Below are 12963 nucleotides of genomic sequence, written 5' to 3' on the forward strand. Positions count from 1 at the left end.
TAGGGACAAGAGTCTCACTTTATTGCCCTTGGTAGAGTGCTGTGGTGTCACAGCTCACAGCAACCTCCAACTCCTGGGCTTAGGCAATTCTCTTGTCTCAGCCTCCTAAGTAGCTGGGACTACAGACGCCCACCACAACACCCAGCTATTTTTTGTTGCAGTTTGGCCAGGGCCGGGTTTGAACCTGCCACCCTCAGTATATGGGGCTGGCACCCTACTCACTGAGCCACAGGCGCCGCCCAACTTTCTTTTTTTTTGAGACAGAGTCTTACTCTGTCACCCTCAGTAGAGTGCCTTGGTGTCATGGCTCACAGCAACCTCAAACTCTTGGGCTCAAGGGATCCTCTTGCCTCAGCCTCCACAATAGCTGGGACTACAGGCATGTACCACCATGCCCAGCTAATATTTCTTTTTATTTTTTTCAGACAGAGTCTCACTTTATCACCCTTGGTAGAGTCCCATAGCATCATAGCTCACAGCAACCTCAAACTTTCAGGCTCAAGTGATCCTCCTGCTTCAGTTTTTCATTTTTAGTAGAGATGGGGTCTTACTTTTGTTCAGGCTGATCTCAAACTCATGAGCTCAAGTTATCCACCCATGTCGGCCTCCCAGAGTGCTAGGATTACAGGTGTGAGCTACCACCCCCAGCTATAATATTTCTATTCTTAGTAGAGATGGGGTCTTACTCTTGCTCAGGCTGGTCTCAAACTCCTGAGCTCAGGTGAACCACCCGTCTAGGCCCCCCAGAATGCTGGGATTCCAGGTGTGAGCCACTGTGCCCAGCCAGTATATACATAACTTTTAGAAATGTTTCTAATTCATAGTGTACTGAAAGAGTGGAATAACTTGAAAATATATAGAACATTTGACGATCTTGATATGTTTATTTTTCTCACATTCTACACGCAGCTGTGCTTCTTCAAAACATATTCCAAATCTAACAACTTTGCATTTTCTTGTTCTAAGCTACCATCGTCTCTCACCTGGATTATTACCAGAGTGCGGTGGTTCTCAACCTTCCTAATGCCACAGTGTATTTTCATTGTTAAAAAGGGGTCGCAACCCACAAGTTGCTGCCATAGTGCATAACTGGTCTATTTCCTGCTTTCACACTTGCCCACTGTAGTCTGCTATCAACACAGTAGCCAGAATGTGGCTAAGTCAAATCATGTCACTTGTCTGTTCAAAAACCCACAACAGCTTCACATAAAAAGCCAAGAACTTTATCATGGCCCCTTGGTAGCTATAAAAGATACTCTCCTGTCTCTCTTTCTTTTCTTTCCCCTTTTTTTTTTTTTTGAGACAGAGTCCCAAGCTGTCACCCTGGGTAGAGTGCTGTGGCATCATAGCTCACAGCAACCTCAAACTCTTGGGTGTAAGCAGTTCTCTTGCCTCAGCTTTCCAAGTAGCTGTGACTACTGGCGTCCACCACAAATGCCTGGCTATTTTTTGGTTGTAGCTGTAGTTGTTCGGCAGGCCCAGGCTGGATTCAAACTTGCCAGCTCTGGTGTATGTGGCTGGCGCCCCAGCCGCGAAGCTACAGGTGCCGAGCCTCTCCTTTATCTCTTATTATTCCCCCTCCTTTCCCCTTTCTGCCACTCTGCTCGGGCTACTTTAATCTGTTCTTGTAACAACCCCCCACTCATTCAAACTCAGGGGCTTTGCATGTGGTTATTCCTTCTCCCCATGACACTTTTCCACTAGATTTCTCTGTAACTGATGCCCTCATCTCCTTCAGCCCTTTGCTCAAGTGTCATTTCTCATCCAGGCCTTTCCCCAACCATTCTATTTAACATTATAACAACTTCTTATTCTCCTTCATTGTTTTTTTTCCTCTATAGCATTTAACATTATCTAATATATTACGTGTTTTACTTATTTTCTTTATAGTCCATCTCCCCTCACTAGAATGTAAACGCCACAATTTCTTGTTCTTTAGTCACTGCTATATTCATACAACCTAGAACATTACCTCGCTCAATAAATATTTGTTAAATGAATGAGTGAGGAACATAAGATGATGCTTCCAGCTGAAAGCATTCTTTTTTTTTTTTTTTTGAGACAGAGCCTCAAGCTGTCCCCTTGGGTAGAGTGCCGTGGCATTACAGCTCACAGCAACCTCCAACTCCTGGGCTTAAGCGAGTCTTCTGCCTCCGCCTCCCAAGTAGCTGGGACCACAGGCGCCCGCCACAACGCCCGGCTATTTTTTGGTTGCAGCCGTCATTGTTGTTTGGCGGGTCCGGACTGGGGATTCGAACTCGCCACCTTAGGTGTACATGGCTGGCGCCTTAGCCGGTTGAGCTATAGGCGTCGAGCCTGAAAGCATTCTTTCTATATATGTTATATATGCTAATGTGCTAAACAATTCACTATGTGTTAATATGGAGATGGATTTCTCTGAGTTCTTCTTTCAAATCTCTATCACTGGACATTATTCTTGGGCATATTACTGAAAATCATCCAAAGTTTTCAATAATACCAGACATGGCAGCTTGATTGCTTATAGGCATTGACCATGTGGAGTATTTAGCAACCATGAACTACAGTGTACAGTTCACACGTATTTGCTTCTGATGGCAATCCAAGATCCTAATAACTCCCAGGAATGTAGGACAAAGTGGCCCTATATTTTACCTCCCTATATCAATAAAAAATTAAATAAAATGCATAATTGCAGTTTTACAATTGTGTCTTCCAGGGGAATCTGGGCCAGTGATTTCCTTCTCATGCTTAAGTGTACACAGCCAGAGAACCTGTTCTCTTTTGCCTTTGGATTCCAGAGCAATGATGAGGGCTGACAGCTGAATTCCTGATTATGGTGTGCAGTTCTATCACTCACTAACCTTTTCCATTCTTCACTGAAAAACATGGTATGCACATGATGACTACCTATGTGTATACAGGATAGATGATTTTAATTGAACACAAAATGCTTAAATGAACACTTAGGAACATGATTTCAAATTGAGCACATGGTTCACAAAGAAGAGTCAGACTCATGTAGAGTTGAATATATTCCCCATTCTCCCACACAAACTTAAGTAAGGCAGCTATAAACAAACCACCACTTTTTAGAGGAAAGGGGAAAGACTATAGCAAACTTTTTCAGGAGAGGGGAGTTAGCAACTCATTGCTATGTTCAAGTAACAGTATACTCACTTACTATCTAGCTAGTATAATTACTAAAGTACATGCACAGATAGCATCACACATGCTACTGCAGAATTTATTAGTCACAAAACTAAAGCAGTAACAACATCTGAAAAACAAGCACTGGATCTTATTGAAACCAAAGACAAAGCAAGTCCAAGGGAGTTTTAAAATTAAATTCAAAAGCTAATGGCAAAAACATTTTTTATTTTTGCTATCTTTTAAAGGTGTTGCAGGTCATGTATTTTTACTTGTTTCTGTGTTCTGAAAAATGAAAATCAGCAGATGCTGCATCTATTTTAAAGCATCCATTCAGTATGTAAGGCTGTAATTATGGCAAACCCTTTTTGTGTTAAAAACTAGAATAAATGGTGAATGTTACTTGACAAAAGCACTTCAACATGAGTGGATTTTTCAGTGGGATACCTACTGAAAGAAAGAAGATAATTGTTATTATTATTATTATGTAGTACTTTGTATAATAATGGAAAACCCACAAAATGTTCCCTCCTTTTCCTTTGCAGAAGGTTCTTAACAAACAAAGAGCTCATATATTCTTAAGAAAATCTCACATTTGCTGAATATGCCTAAATATACAGCTGGTAATGCTTTGCCAAGCTTTTGAAGGTACTTGATTTATCTGACTATCTAAATGAATATGCGCAATGGACAGGATTCAGTCCAGAAAATGAAATAGTCACATTAATGAGGTGTGTAGCTTTCTTATTTTATGTAGTTTTTCCAATTAACATAGAATACTCTATATCACAATGAAAAATATGATGCAACTGAAAAATATTTTTGGTATTAAAAATGTTTCTTTGAGTTTAATAGAAATAGAATTGTTTGAAAACCATGTCTGTAACATGGCTTCAGGGATAGATATTACGTTATGAAACCTGAACAAAATGCTCAGGGAATAGAATGTCTTGACCAAATAGATTTTCTGATTAAATACAGGCTAAGCTAAATGCATTTTGTGTTCACATTTTTAAATGAAAATGCTCTAAATAATATTGTTTTTCTTTGTTAAGTTAACATCTGCACCAAAATTTAACTTTTTTAACATTTGAGCATATGATACATTTTTGGATTATCATGTTCAACAATAATCACTCTTCACTAATCTAAATAGAGAAGGTGAAAGAATTTGTATTGTTTATTTGCTTGTGTTGTCAACAAATAGGAAAAAAAATCTTTAACATCAGATTTATTGTGATGTTTCACTTTCTATTCCAAGTAGAAGACAGCAAAATACTCTTAATTAATTGAAAGCTGTAGTTAAGTGGATAATTAGACTGTAGGATTTCCTGTTTATAAAGAAAATGAATTTATAGAAGAGAATTAGAATAGTTCCCATTTAGGCATCTTTTATCTTTTTTTCTAACTCTCTAAATTCAGCTGTGAGTTTTTGCATACAGCTAAGACAGAAGCTATGTGCCCCCAGCCCTGCAGCTCTCAGTGTTGGTGCAGGTCAGGCTACATGCTGAGTGCTAAACAATTCACCAGCTGTGTATCAGAGCGAGCACAGGGGGATCTGCCACAGCAAACTGTTCCTATTCATCACATGGGAAAGGTGAAGGACCAAAAAGAAAAGAAAAAAAGAAAAAGGCAGAAAGAAAAGAAGAGGAAAGAATGTATTTTTTTTTCTGGACTCTACTCTTTAGGAAGGACCCCAATTATATCCCTTCTCTCTGTCTAAGCTTAAATAATGGAACCCAGGAAGCTAGCAATCCTAATGAGAAAAAAGAAAAAGGCTGGGGGACAGAGGGGAGGAGTGAAGAAGGAGAGGCCTCTTGTCCAATGTAGTGGAAAGAGAAAAGAAGCAAAGACAATAGCTATAAACGGATGAGAACATGTGAAGCGTGTTGTTCATGAAAAGCCTTACAATGACTCTGTGAAGATTTGTGAATTGATTTAACAAATCTAGAAATGCATATTTTACTGTCTTAGAATTAAATACAAGGAATTAGAAACGGAAAAACTTACACAATTATTTGCCCAATTCTATGTTTTTGGTGCATTTATTTTTTTACCTCCCATTTATCAAAGGATAGGTAATTCAAAATGGCAGCAAAATTCTCACTGTGAAGTGAAACTTCTTAGCAAGGTTTTCTAACTTCTGAAATGCTCTAGGTATGTTTCTACAATTAAAAAATAAAAATAACCCACTGCCACCTTCCTCTCCTTAAATTAGCCTGATAGGCAATATAATGTGGCTCAAGAAACCAGTTCTCTAGACTTGCTCTCCCAGTTCCCGGTATTGTGGGGCAAATAGCAAACCTCCTCGGAGCTGTTTCTTTTTTTATAAAATGACAACATTGGACTGGATCATCTTCAGGGTTCTTATTCCACTGCAAAATTTTGTACCATTTTAGAATTATTATCCCTATTTTTAAGACTACATGACATAGAACAAAAGAGGAAACTGAAAGAAAATGAGTTGTAAAACCAAAGTCAATTTAGGACAGGAAAAAAAAAAGTAGGGTTGAATTATCCAAATGTACACAAATTAAGAGCTATAAATTCTGAAACTTCCTTCACTTTGTAGTTCATTATTTTGTAATGCAATTAATATTATTCAGAATGTCTCCATTTAGAGGCAGATTCGTTTAAAATGTAAACTCTTTTACTAAATTATCACTTCTTCTCAGATTCAGCTCCAAGATGGTGGAAGAGATACCTCCTCACCAGTTTCTCTCAGTATGATCAAGGTGAGTGGATCACTACAAGGGCACAGAGAGACAGCAAGGGAATCCAGAAGCCAAGGAGGCCATTCCAACACCCAAGCACAGAGATAAGGAAAATTAAGAAGGAGGAAGCAAAAGAAGAAAGCAGGGCAAGGAAGTAAACAAGAAAAAAACACATATGAAGAGAAACTAACAAAATATTCCGGCACTATGAAAAACCAGAACAGTTCCACTCCCACAAGGGATCATGAGGCACCTAACACCGAAGATACCACCTATAAGGAAATTATGGAAATGACAGAAAAGGAATTTGGAGTATGGATGGCAAAAACAATGAAGGGAATTGAAGGGAACGTAGAAAACCACCAAAAGAAAATCAAAAAAATGACCCAAGAAATAAATGAATGACATGATGAAATTAGAAAGGATATATTGGAGCTAAAGGAATTAAAGAAGTCATTCAAGGAACTGAAGGATGCAGTAGAAAGTCTAAATAACAGATTAAACTATGGAGAACAAAGAAACTCAGAGCTAGAAGGTAAGGCTTTTCAGCTAACTCAGTCATTTAAGAGGCAGAAAAGAAGAGAGTGAAAGCAGAGCAGTCTCTTAGAGAATTATGCGCCTTCATGAAGCATACAAATATATGAATTATAGATATTCCTATAAAGAGAAGGAGAGTAAACCAAAGGTGTGGAAACCCTACCGGAGAATATCATAACTGAAAATTTCCCAAGCATCACCAAAGATTCAGACACTCCTTTTAGATGGATATCAAACCCCTGTTCGTCTCAATACAACCAGAGCATCTCCTACACACATTGTAACAAACCTGGCCAAGGTCAAAATAAAAGAGAAAATTCTGTAAGCAGCCAGGGGTAAGCACCAATTGATATATAGAGGCAGATCCATCTGGGCAAAGTGGAATTTTCAACTGAAGTTTTCCTTTTTTTTTGAGACAGAGCCTCAAGCTGTCCCCCTGGGTAGAGTGTGTGGCATCACAGCTCACATCAACCTCTAACTCCTGGGCTCAAGCGAGTCTTCTGCCTCCGCCTCCCAAGTAGCTGGGACCACAGGCGCCCGCCACAACGCCCGGCTATTTTTTGGTTGCAGCCGTCATTGTTGTTTGGTGGGCCTGGGCTGGATTTGAACCCGCCACCTTAGGTGTATGTGGCTGGTGCCTTAGCCACTTGAGCCACAGGCGCCGAGCCGAACTGAAAGTTTTTAAGCCAGAAAAGGGCAGACATGTACGTTTAACCTTCTTAAACAAAACAAAACAAAACAAATTCAGCTCAAGATTCTGTGTCATAAAACATAAACTAAGTTTTATGTTTGACAGAGAAATAGAACCTTTTACTGACATGCACACATGGAGGAAATTCACTGAACAAGACTAGTAAAACAACGAAAGTAAAGAAAGTCAAATATGGTCACTGTGTGCTGTTCAAAAGAACATTGCAACAATAAGACATTTCAGTTCTATTTATTTATTTTTGATACAGAGTTTCAATCTGCACCCTGGTAGAGTGGCATGGTGCCATAGCTCAAAGCTACCTCAAGTTCTTAGGCTCAAGTAATCCTCCTGCCTCAGCTTCCCAAGTAGCTGGTACTATAGGCACCTGCCATGACACCTAGATATTTTCTATTTTTAGTAGAGATAGGGGTCTCATTTTTCACTCAGTCTGGTCTCAAACTCCTGAGTGCAGGCAATACACTGCCTTGACCTCCCAGAGTGCTGGGATTACAGATATGAGCTACCACACCTGGCCTAAGGACATTTCAATTCTAAATACTTATGCACCCAACTTAAATGCTCCCAGATTTACAAAACAAACCCTAACTGATATACACAATATGATATCCTACAACACCATAATAGCTAGGAACTTCAACCCCACTCTGATAAAAGTGGCAGATCCTCAGTCTAAATAGAAACTGAACACAAAAACAAAGGACTTAAATGCAACCCCAGAACAACTAAGTTTAATAGACATATACAGAATATACCACCCCAAAGATAATGAGTATACATTCTTTTCTTTTCAGACAGAATATCACTCTGTCACCCTGGGGTTGAGTGCTGTGCTGTCATAGCTCACAGAAACCTCAAACTCCTGGGCTCAAGTGGTCCTCTTATCTCAATCTCTCCAGTAGCTGGGACTACAGGTGCCCCAAAATGGCTGGCTAATTTTTCAATTTTTAGTAGAGACAAGATCTTGCTCTTGCTCAGGCTGGTCTTGAACTCCTGAGCTCAAGCAATAGGCCCACCTCAGCCTCCCAGAGTGCGAGCCACCATGACAAACTGAGTATACATTCTTCTTGTCAGCTCATGGATCACACTACAAAATTGATCATATCTTAGGACACAAATCAAACTTCAACAAAATTAGAATTGAAATTATACCTTGTACCTTTTCAGACCACAAGGGAATAAAGGTAGAACTCAACCCCAACAAAAACCTTCATCTTCATACAAAGTCACGGAAATTAAACAAACTTTTGCTGAACAACAGCTGGGTCAAGGAGAAAGTAAAGAAGGAAATCTTTCCATTCCTCAAAAATAAGAACAATGAAGTCACTAGCTACCAAAATCTGTGGGATACTGCAAAAGTAGTCCTAAGAGAGAAATTTATAACATTGGATGCCCATATCCAAAAAACAGAAAAATAGCCGGGCATTGTGGCGGGCGCCTGTAGTCCCAGCTAATTGGGAGGCTGAGGCAGGAGAATTGCTTAAGCCCAGGAGATGGGGGTTGCTGTGAGCTGTGACTCCACAGCACTCTACCAAGGGCAATAAAGTGAGATTCTGTCTCAAAAAAACCCCCCCAAAACAGAAAAAGCACAGGTAAACAACATAATGAATCATCTCAAGAAAATGGAAAAGGAAGAGCAATACAATCCCAAACTTATCAGAAGAAAAGCAATAACTGAAATTAAATCAGAAATGAAAAAAATTAAAACAAAAGAATCATTCAGAAAATTAACAAAATGAAAAGTTGGTTATTCATAAAGATAAACAAAATTGGTTAACCTTTGGCCAAATTAACTAGAAACAGAAAAGTAAGATCTCTAATATCCTCAATCACAAACAAAAAAGGGAGAAATAATAACAGATATCACAAAGATATAAGAGATCATATTTTATTAAAAAAACCTCTATGCCCAGAAATTTGACAAGGTGCAGGAAAATGGGAAAAGTTTTCAATTAGCAATAATCACACCTCGGATAAACCTCATTGGTTATGATACTGCCACTGCGCAAAGCTAATGTGCAGGAAATGGACCAATATCTGGAATCACACAACCTTCCCAGACTTAACCAGGAAGAAATAGATCTCTTGAACAGAACAGTATCAAGCACCAAAACTGAAGAAACAATACGAAAGCTCTCAATAAAATAAAGTCCTGCTCCAGACAGCTTCATACCAGAATTCTATCAAACATTCAAAGAAGGGATTGTACCTATACTTCAGAAATTATTCCAAAACACTGAGAAGAAAGGAATCCTCCCTTACACATTCTAAGAAGTAAACATCCCCCTAATACCAAAACCAGGAAAGAACCAACCCAACAAAAAAAGAAAACTACAGAGCAATGTCACTAATGAATACTGATGCAAAAATACTCAACAAAACACTAGCGAACAAAATAAAGCCCCATACTTAAAAAATTATACATCACAGGGCGGCGCCTGTGGCTCAAAGGAGTAGGGTGCTGGCACCATATGCTGGAGGTGGTGGGTTCAAACTCAGCCCCTGCCAAAAACTACAAAAAAAAATTACATATCACAATCAAGGGGGCTATATCCCAGCAAGGCAAAGATGGTTTAATACACACAAATCAATAAAGGTAATTCACTACAACAATATAAGGAAAAATGAAACCATATGATCCTTTCAATAGATGTACAAAAAGCATTTAACAAAATTTAGCATCCTTTTCTGATAAGAACACTCAAGAAATTAGGCATACATGGGATATTTCTTAAACTGATAGATGTTATCTATGACAAACCCACAGCCAATATCATACTGAGTGGAGTAAAACTGAAAGGATTTGAACTTAGAACTGGAACTAGACAAGGATGTCTACTATTACCACTAGTATTCACCATAGTGCTGGAAGTTCTAGCCAATGCAATCAGTCAAGAGAAGGATATTAAGGGCATTCAAATGGGGGTAGAGGAGGTCAAACTCTTGTTCTTTGCTGATGCATATGATCTTATATTGAGAAAACCCCAGAGATTCAACCACAAGACTTCTGCAAGTGATCGAGAAATACAGTAATCTCTCAGGGAATGAAATCAATGTCCACAAATCAGCAGCCTTTATATATGCCAATAATAATTAAGCTGAGAAGTAAATCAAGGACACAATATCCTTCACAGTAGCTCCGAAGAAAATAAAATACCTCAGAGTATATCTAATGAAGGAGGTTAAGGACCTCTGCAGAGAGAATTATGAAACCCTGAGAAAAGAAATAGCAGAGGACATTAACAAATAGAAGAGTTTATCATGCTCTTGGATAGGAAGAATCAACACTGCTAAAATATCTATACTACACAAAACAATCTACAGATTTAATTGCAATACTTTGAAGAACTTGAAAAAATAGTTTTTTTCTTTTTCTATGGAGCCAGAAAAAGCCACATATAGCCAAGGCAATTCTCAGTAACAAAAACGTATCTGGAGGCATCACTCTATCAGACTTTAGGCCACATTACAAGTCCACAGTGATCAAAATGGCATGATATTGGCATGAAAAGAGAGATGTAGACATATGAAATAGAATTGAAAACCTAGAGATGAAACATGCCTCTTAGCATCATCTGATCGTCAATAAACCAAACATAAGCATACATTGAGAAAAAGAACCCCAGTTCAATAAGTGGTACTGGGGAACTGGATACTACATGTAAAAGTCTAAACTTGGGCCCATGCCTCTCACCACTCGCAAAAATTGACTCACAATGGTAAAAGATTTAAATCTAAGACATGAAACAACACAAATCCTAGAAGAAAGCATGGCAAAAACTCTAAATGATAGCAGTCTGGGGAAAGATTTTATGAAGAACACTGCATCAGCAATGGCAACAACAACAAAAACAAGTAAATGGAACTTAATTAAGAGAAAGAACTTCTGGACAACAAAGGACACAACAATTAAAGCAAACAGACACCCTTCAGAATGGGAAAAGATATATGCATGTTATAAATCTGCAAAGGGTTGATAACCAGAATCTATAGAAACCTAAAATTAATCAACAGGAATAAAGCATACAATCCAATCTATCACTGGGCAAGAGACATAAACATAACCTTCTCCATGGGTGGCACCTGTGGCTCAAAGGAGTAGGGCCCCATACACCACCAGAGGTGGTGGGTTCAGGCCCAGCCCCGGCCAAAAAAAAAAAAAAAAATAGCCTTCTCCAAAGAACACAGATGAATAACCAAAAAATTAATGAAAAATGCTCATCATCCCTAATCATCAGAGAAATGCAAATTAAAACCACCTTGAGATGTTACCAAACCCCAGTGAGAAAAGCCCACATCACAAAGTCCCAAAGATGCAGATGCTGGTGCAGTTGTGGAGGAAGGAAACACTTTTATATTGTTGGTGGGATTGCAAAGTAACACAGCCTCTTTCGAAAGAAATATGGAGGACGCGGAGTTGGGTGGGGTAGAGAGTAGGGGGCGGTAGTCGGGGGTGGTGGGAGAAGGAGGAGGCGGCGAATCACTTATAAATGGCGCCGAAGAAGGACCCGAAGCCTAAATTCCAGGAGGGTGAGCGAGTACTGTGCTTTCATGGGCCTCTTCTTTATGAAGCAAAGTGTGTAAACGTTGCCATTAAAGACAAACAAGTGAAATACTTTATACATTACAGCGGTTGGAATAAAAATTGGGATGAATGGGTTCCAGAGAGCAGAGTACTCAAGTATGTGGACACCAATCTGCAGAAACAGCGAGAACTTCAAAAAGCCAATCAGGAGCAGTATGCAGAGGGCAAGATGAGAGGGGCTACCCCAGGAAAGAAGACATCTGGTCTGCAACAGAAAAATGTTGAAGTGAAAACAAAGAAGAACAAGCAGAAAACACCTGGAAATGGAGATGGTGGCAGTACCAGTGAGACACCTCAACCTCCTCGGAAGAAAAGGGCTCGGGTAGATCCTACTGTTGAAAATGAAGAAACATTCATGAACAGAGTTGAAGTTAAAGTAAAGATTCCTGAAGAGCTAAAACCTTGGCTTGTTGATGACTGGGACTTGATTACCAGGCAAAAACAGCTCTTTTATCTTCCGGCTAAGAAGAATGTGGATTCCATTCTGGAGGATTATGCAAATTATAAGAAATCTCGTGGAAACACAGATAATAAGGAGTATGCTGTTAATGAAGTCGTGGCAGGGATAAAAGAATACTTCAATGTAATGCTGGGCACTCAGCTCCTGTACAAATTTGAGAGACCGCAGTATGCTGAAATTCTTGCAGATCACCCTGATGCACCCATGTCCCAAGTATACAGAGCACCACAAGTATACAGAGCACCACTGAGATTATTTGTACGAATTGGAGCGATGTTGGCCTATACACCTTTGGATGAGAAGAGCCTTGCTTTATTACTGAACTTTCTTCATGATTTCCTAAAGTATCTGGCAAAGAATTCTGCCACCTTGTTTAGTGCCAGCGATTACGAAGTGGCTCCTCCTGAGTACCATCGGAAAGCTGTGTGAGAGATGGTCTCACCCCATATATGTTTGGATCTCTGTAAACACATTTTTGTTCTTAGTCTTTCTCTTGTACAAACAATGTACTTTGAAGATGTTAGTGTATAACAGAATTGATGTTTGTTTTCTTTTTGATTTTAAACAGAGAAAATAAAAGGGGTTCTAGCTCCTTAAAAAAAAAAAAAGGAAGAAATATGGAGAATCCTCAAAGAAATCAAAATAGACCTTCCATTTGATCCTGTAATCCCATTACTGGGTATCTACCCAGGAGAAAAAAAAAATCATTTTATCATAAGAACACTTACACTGGAATGTTTATCACAGCTCAATTTACAATTGCCAACATGTGAAATTAACCCAAGTGTCCATCAACCTAAGAATGAATTAATAAACAGTGGTATATGTA

At 39.1% G+C, this 12963-nt stretch overlaps 2 pseudogenes across 1 annotated transcript; one reads left to right on the forward strand and one right to left on the reverse strand.

Moving 5' to 3' along the window:
* Nucleotides 1-8983: 8983 nt before the first annotated feature.
* On the reverse strand, nt 8984-9102 carry LOC111722290 (annotated as a pseudogene).
* A 2401-nt stretch (nt 9103-11503) lies between these two features.
* LOC100956130 lies at nt 11504-12723 on the forward strand (annotated as a pseudogene). Its single transcript, XR_001161802.1, has one exon. The product of XR_001161802.1 is annotated as a mortality factor 4-like protein 1 pseudogene (transcript).
* The last annotated feature ends 240 nt before the right edge of the window (nt 12724-12963 follow it).

Source organism: Otolemur garnettii, unplaced genomic scaffold, assembly GCF_000181295.1.
Source record: "Otolemur garnettii isolate 467f Iridium unplaced genomic scaffold, OtoGar3 scaffold00230, whole genome shotgun sequence".
NCBI lineage: Eukaryota > Metazoa > Chordata > Mammalia > Primates > Galagidae > Otolemur > Otolemur garnettii.